Source organism: Otolemur garnettii, unplaced genomic scaffold (genome assembly GCF_000181295.1).
Source record: "Otolemur garnettii isolate 467f Iridium unplaced genomic scaffold, OtoGar3 scaffold00021, whole genome shotgun sequence".
Taxonomy (NCBI): Eukaryota; Metazoa; Chordata; class Mammalia; order Primates; family Galagidae; genus Otolemur; species Otolemur garnettii.
The window spans coordinates 10,654,905-10,662,109 of record NW_003852416.1 but is presented as its reverse complement, the minus strand read 5'-3'; the positions used below and the strand labels follow the sequence as shown (position 1 = coordinate 10,662,109).

The window sequence follows — 7,205 nt, the reverse complement described above, 5'->3', positions numbered from 1 at the left end:
CTCATCTCTCTGTGCCCCTAGGGACATCTACTCCCCAAACCTCTGTCCTCACACTGCACCCCCACCTAGCCTGGCCCACCCAGTTCTCCTCAGCCTCCCCAGGCAGAGCCGGGAACAAAGCAGTGTTTATGACAGTTCTGTCAACACTGGGTAGATGGCCTGGGTTCACCCTGTGCTTTGGAAACCACACCTGCCTGTCCGAGGCCCACACCTAATCAATGCCTTCTGAAGACCCAGGGCTACAGGAGGCTCCCGGGACTCTCCTTTGCTAACATCTGAAAAGCACTGAGGGACTTGGGCCATGAGTGGGGGTTTCAGTCCTGGAAGAAAGAAAGACCTTGGTCTGGACTCTAGATTGATTAGGCTGACCAGATGTTTAATAATTAAACCTGACCTATTCCCAACCACACAAACACCCTGCAACCAGGAGACACCAGAAAGCAGGAGCTGAGAAAGAGGCACTGAAGCTTGGCCTGGGTCTGGCTCTGAAAGCCCCCAGGGAACTGGGCCTTTATTCTCAGTCTTCTGTCCATTCACACAAGGTCTACAAATCCACCTATCTGACTTTTCCCACCAGCTCTGAGCGCTGAGCAGCCTTTTGGCAATTCCTAGGGTGCAGCTGGCCTTGGCTGCTCTGGCGTGGGATTTATAGATGAGACTGGACTTGAGCTACACCTGTGTCGACATTTGATTTCCTCCAGAGCTCCTCCTGAGCACAGCCTCTCCCCTTTCTTCTTCCTACTTTCACTGCTCTGCAAAGGACCCTGCAAAGGGCAAGGCCCCCACCTAATCAATGCCTCCTGAAGACCCTGGGCTGCAGGCGGCTCCTAGGACTTGCTTTCCTGCCACCTGCCTGCTTTCCCTTCTCTTTGCAACTGCACATCACCCCAGACATGAGGCCTTCTTCATTCAGGGGAGACCACTCTTTAGCATGTTTCTGCCCTTCTATGCCTATTTTTCAGGGGGGGGAGTGTTGTAGGGATAAGAGTGGGGCTCCAGTCCCATTGGTGCCCTGGCATCAAGCCAGCCAGGCTAACACAGCCCTTCTGCTCTGATACAGGCCCCCCAAACTCTCTGTAGGCCAGGCTTTCCATCTGAGACAGCTGGGCCAATCCAGGAGAGTTTTGTTCTTGTCCTGCCCTCTTGTACTGATTTGCTGGATGACCTGATTGGCTCACTTCCATCTCTCCTTCTTAGGCCTCTCCATTCCTGGAAAAGAGGTCCTGGCGTGACATGAGGCAGCAGAGAGAGGCCTTGGCCAGTTGTTCAAGCACGTGTGTGTGCACATGTACATGTGTGCAAGTGAAGCTCATGGAGAGCAGTGGTCACAGTGAGTAGTTTTTTTGGCCGGGGCTAGGTTTGAACCTGCCACCTCCAGCATATGGGGCCAGCGCCCTACTCCTTTGAGCCACAGGTGCTGCCCCGCAGTGAGTAGTTTTAAAATATGAGCCTTCTCAGAATGCCCACAGCCTGCATAGCTCCTCTGCCTGTCATAACCGTTCCTGTGGGACTGTTCAGAGGCTCTTTCTCTCCCCTTCCTTTGCTAAAGAAGACTGTAATTGGCAAGCAGTTAGGCCCCTCTCTTTTTCTAAGTAAGGCAGGTCCATCAGCAGGGTTGGGGAAGAACCAGAGGCGTGGGGCTGGGGAGACATCCATACACTGCGGCTGAGATTGCCTCCCAGAGAGAAGAGGGCAAAGAGGCAGAGGAAGCCTGAGAACACTGTGTTTTGGTGGGAAGGATAGAGAGAGAGAGGGAGGTTTCTAGGTAGCTGTGAGATTATTAGTGAGCTGGAGACCAAAAGAGACAGACGTGGGGATTTAAGGATAAGTTGCTATGGATTACAAATCTGATCTCGCATTAAGCTCTTTGAAAGATCCAAATAATATTTTTTTCATGTAATCTAAGACAGCATTGATTATAAATCTCATCTTTATTTTTTATAGGACTGGAAAAGAAAATAACATTGGTCCGTTAAGCACTAACACACAAATCATTTGTTGGCTACATTCTGCTTTCAGAAGGTTAAAATGTGAGGGAAAAAAACTGTGTATTAAAATTCATGAGTACAGTCCTTGTCCTTTTAGTTAAAGTCTTTAATTTGTTAGATGCTGGGACTGGGGCTTTTACGTTTATTCTAATGACAGTCATGTCTGGGTCAGCACCATTTTCATCCTGTACCCTTCATGGAACTTACTCTGTGTGCCTGGCACAGAGGAAAAAACTCATTTGCGCAATTCAATTTTATGGAGCAATCAGATATTCTCAAGGGCTGCAGTCAAGTCCTCTCAAAAGGTCTTCATAGATTCTTTTCATTTTCACGACGATCTCACAGATAGATGTGCACACCCATGTCCACCCCACATCACAGTTGGGACATCTGGGTGGTCAGAATGACTTGAATTCAATTCCTCCTTGTGTGTTTGGGTGTATGATGGCGTTGGTACTGATAGTACACCAATTGCACTGATTATCACAGGCTCTTGAGGAAAGTATTGATGGGCACTTAGCCCACAAAGAATGCATTTGTACATGCAGAAGGCAGGGTGGTTTGCAGTGGTTTTAAGAAAGAAATGTGGTTAGGAATTGAGAGCGTATAGACAGATCAGATTGCCTATAGGGAAGAAAGAAGGTTTTATGGCAGAGCCTCCAAAGATTACCAACATGTAAGGGTGTGAAAAGGGGTCTGAGAAGCAGCAGCCAGAGAAATAGGAGGAAATCTAGGAAAGTATGACTTCAAGGAGACCCAAGAGTACTTGAAGAGGTAAGAGTTCGGGTTTGAATATTCCTAATAGATCATTTTAGTTGAGTGCATCAGTAATTCTGAGGCTAAGTAGAAAATGCAGAGTGTTAAATGGTAAAAGTGAAAAAGCCCAGGCTGATAGAATTGCATTTTGGCAAATGCCATTTTTGAACTGTAATGTCCAGTGTGGTGTGACTCGTTTCTATGGCCTTATGGATGAGCTAGACAGCCCTTCTTTGTCCTTGGCTTCCGATAGGTGAGTCCACTCTGTCTTGTCCCACAGACACCCCTGAAGACTCACTGGGTTCCAATTCCTTAGTCAAGCCTAACCAAATAGTAAACAGTCACACCCCGCCATTGTTGAGGGGAGCCACAGATGAGGCACCTGCCCCTGAAACATACATAGTACCTACCCTTGAAAACATAGAAACTGACCAAACCTGAGTCTGGTTACCTGATCCTGTCTGCTGGGCTGAGTTAAACCAGCTTCAGGACCTGGTGCCTTCTGCCTGGGGGACCCTCCTCCTCTGCTTTCATCCATTTTACTGCGTTGTGCTGGCCTCAGACTGCCTTAGAGATAGGCCCAGTCCCTAGACAGGGCATTTATGACCAACTTCTCTTACCCTATTGAACCATATGTAAGTTGTTTTTCTGTGTAGTATCCTTTCCCTCTCCTTCCTGCAAAACTGTTGCTGTTCACAGGATCCCATTCCCTGTGATTTGGATGGACTGCTCTGTCCTATCCTCAGACAGCCATTCACAGGATGCAGGCCCGATCAATCAGAGTACCTCATCTTCCTCATCAGAGTGACTGATTCAGAGAGGGGAACATGACCCAAGGGGCCTTACCCAAATCCTCCCTGTGATTTTGCAAGAACCATCAAAAAAGACATACTCTAATTCTGGGGTTGTAAGTCAGTGGTTCTCTACATGTGGTTTGCAGATCCCAGCACGAGACCAAAACTATTTTTATAATTATATTGAAACTTCTTATTTGCCTTTTTTGCTGTTCACCACGATGGTGCAAAAAAAAAAAAAAAAAAAAAAAAGATGAGTAAAATTACTAGTACCTTCACTGTTCTGTGAGAAAGAGCTGAGAGGGGGCTGAGTAGTAGCCATATGAATCCTGTGCTGCCCACACTTTGCCCTGTAGCTACAGAGATTGTATCCACTGGTTATGTAACTTCAGGACACCATGGATATGGTGTGAGTTTGTGTGAGTGGTCCTATTTGGTCCATGTAGGGCCATGTACAACCTACATGGCTGTCCCCAGTGGTCCTGAGAGCTGTGCTTTCCAAATTATGTTTCATGTGACTCTGGTGCCACAAGATGCAACTCACAAAAGGATGCCCTAGTTAAATAAGCTTAGGAGGGTTGTATTTGTATATCCTTCTCTAGGAGGTTCTCAGTGGAAATCTGTACTATGAAGGTTCTAAAAATCTAAAGCCTCATAGTAAAGTAACTTTAACCTCTCTTTCCCCGAACTATTTTGCCATGCAATCATTTTAATTCAGGGAGTATTTATAATATACCATGGAATACTGGGCTTACTCCATGGGAGCAGGGTCTATGTTTGACTTATTTTCCTCAGCATAACCAGAGCCTGATACAATGCCTGGCACATCATAAAAATTTGAACAATTTGTTGAATAAATTAATGAGTCAATGAAAGATTGATACTGTCTCAAGTCCCAGTACTCTCTATATTTACAAAAGGAAGGTCCTTGTAATGCATTATTTATGTCGTTTTTGCCGGCATTGAATTCTGTGCTATGGTCATCCCCCAAACAATGTATTTTTCAGGCTGCTGTGAGATTTTAGGCACTTAAATACATTCTCTCTGTGTGTGTAGGGCTGGGCAAGCACAACTGTTTTCCATTAACCAGACTTCCCTGAGGCCTCCCTTCTCTCTGTGGTTTGAGATGAAGAAGAGAGCCTTTCCCAGCCGGTTTTGTGTGGCTGACAAAGAGCTAAGGCCAGCCTTGGAGAGGGAAGGGGCCGCAGCAGCTCTCACTCCACCCTGGGACTCTGGGCAGTTGAGCAATAACGGAGGCCCTGGGGGCCCTTCCCTGAAGTTGTCAGGCTCAGCCTTATGTTTCCTTCTTCGAAAAGGAAAAGGAGCCAAGAAAGAGAGTGAAAGTATCTTGGAAACTTTTAGAAAGTGCAGGATTTGGGGGAGCTGAGGTGAAGGAGAGACAGAGAGATTGAGGGAGAGAGCAAGAATGAATGAAACATTCTACTCTCTATTACCGTCAAATGCAGGAGTTGATAGACTACAGCCCAAAGCCAATTCCAGCCCACTGCCTTTTTTTGTATTGCCTGCAAGCTAAGAATCATTGAAAAAACAATAATAATATTTTATAGCATATGCAAATTATGTGAAAATCAACTTCCATTTTTGAAAATGAAATACATAAAAATCTCATTACACATCCACATCAACAGAAGAACATTTGCAATAGATTTTAATGATAGAACACACTGTGAACCCAAATTAAGCAAAATATTTCTCAAAAAAGAATTGTATTCTTCTTATTAGGAGAACTGTAATACCAAAAAAACTGTACTCAGTTGTTATTACACTTTGAACTGCATCAATATGAATCTCAGAAATGTTTCTCTTTTGTTTTTGAACTACCTATACCTAATTAGCCTTGATTTTGCTTCTTGTCTATAGTCTAAAATATTTACTAGCTGCCAAGCCCTGCTCACGTGGATTTTTTGCAATGACTTAAGCTGTCATCTACAGCAGAGGAGAAAGGAATCTAAGTAGATTCATCCAGCATTCATTTAGCTACCAGGTTCTTCTGGGATTCTTCTGTATACTAGGCCCTGAGTGGGTAATTAGTGGATACAGCAGACTCGTGGGCATTGTCAGTGCCCTCAGGGAGCTCACCATCCAGAGGCAGGTCAGTGGAAATTGACTGGCCTGAGTGTGCATGTCGATGGGATGATGATTCAAAGTGAATCCTGACGGCTTTGGAATTTTAAATGTATCAGTCTGTCAGTGGGTCTTTTTGGCCAGGGCATGGCTACCCAGAGTGTTTTGTATGAGAAGTTCCAGAAGGGTATGTAAGGAAGTCAGGATCAGGTGAGTACCATGAGACCGGCAAGAGAGAAGCCAAGTCTAAGAATGTCAACCAGAAATAGGGTGACTCTGTCATATTGGTTCAGGCAGGAGGCCAGAGAGTTAGCCAAAAGCAGCAATAGCACATAAAAAACAAGAAGGTGAGTGGCATCCCAGAGCAAAGCTGCCAGTGCCAAATCCTCTTTGACATTTTCTATACACATTGGCTAAGGAGGCGGCTTAGCCTCTTTGAGCTCCAGGGCTCCTGAGCATGCACAAGTGCAAGGATGGTCCTCTCAGGAGGCTAAGTAGTTCACAGACTCTGCTACATTCTTCTAGATTAAGGGTTTCTTTTCTGATGGCTGCAGCTTTCACAGGAGTCAGGAGTCATAGTAATCTTCTCTGGTTGTCTCATAAAATCTGCAGATAAGGCCACAGGCACATCATTGTTTTTACAACCCACAGTTGAGGAAAGGGTACACAGGGGAAACTGAAAAGTCCCAGTCTGCTGAAGCCATGACACCTTTGGACCAAGATAGCATCAGTTGATAATCTGGTCCACCTTCTGTCTCCAGGTTGGCAAGTCGCAAACCTTGTCTAGACTATGTAACCTTTTCTCAAAGGAGAAAAGAACCCAGAGAGATAATCTGGATGCCTAAGTGACCACCCCTAGGACCTCCAGGAGTAGAGGGAAAGGCTGGGAGCAGGGTGCCTCCCCAGGACACACCTGCAACTTACCCCTGCCTCTCTGCTTGTCAGAAACCACCCAAGAATGGCTCTAGGACTAGTCATTATCCTGTGTGGCTAGGTCCTTAAGAGCACAGTTAGAATCCTGTAAACTAGTCTTGCTAACCCTATACGTTGGCAGCAGCCTGGCATTGTGAAGCAAATGTGGGCTTTAGGGCCAAGAGAACCTCACCTGGAGTCTTGGTTCTGCCACTCACTAGCAACCTAATCACTTGATCTTGCCAAATGACACCTTGTGTGAGCCTTAGTAAACTAATGTGTAATGCAGGGATAATCATTTCTCCTATTAAAAATATATGTAAAGAGAGAAGTGAAAGTTGTCTTCTTTACCACATGCCTTCCCTAATATACATTATTAATACTTTGGTTCAAATGCTTCCAAATGTTTTCCTAGGTTTATACTGACACAGATATGTACAGATACACATGCATATTTTTACAAACCAAATATTACTATACATATTTGTCTGACCTTTGCTTTATTTCTATTCAATAATATATTATATATAATTTCAAGTCAACATAGATAAAATATCATTCTATTTAGAGACTAGGAATAGTATTCCCCAATATGGATATGTGAACAGTAAATTTACTGATGGATATTTATATTGATTCAAATGTTTTTCTTTTTTTTTTTTTTTTTTTT

The 7,205-nt window shown here is 44.7% G+C and overlaps 1 protein-coding gene across 1 annotated transcript in view; it reads left to right on the top strand.

Moving 5' to 3' along the window:
- Nucleotides 1-1,258: 1,258 nt before the first annotated feature.
- Nucleotides 1,259-7,205, top strand: part of PDCD4 (programmed cell death 4) — a 53,283-nt gene continuing 47,336 nt past the window's right edge. The window contains exon 1 of the mRNA XM_023511606.1: nucleotides 1,259-1,330. The gene's annotated coding sequence lies outside the window, so the exon portion shown is untranslated. The remainder of the gene's footprint in view (nucleotides 1,331-7,205) is intronic.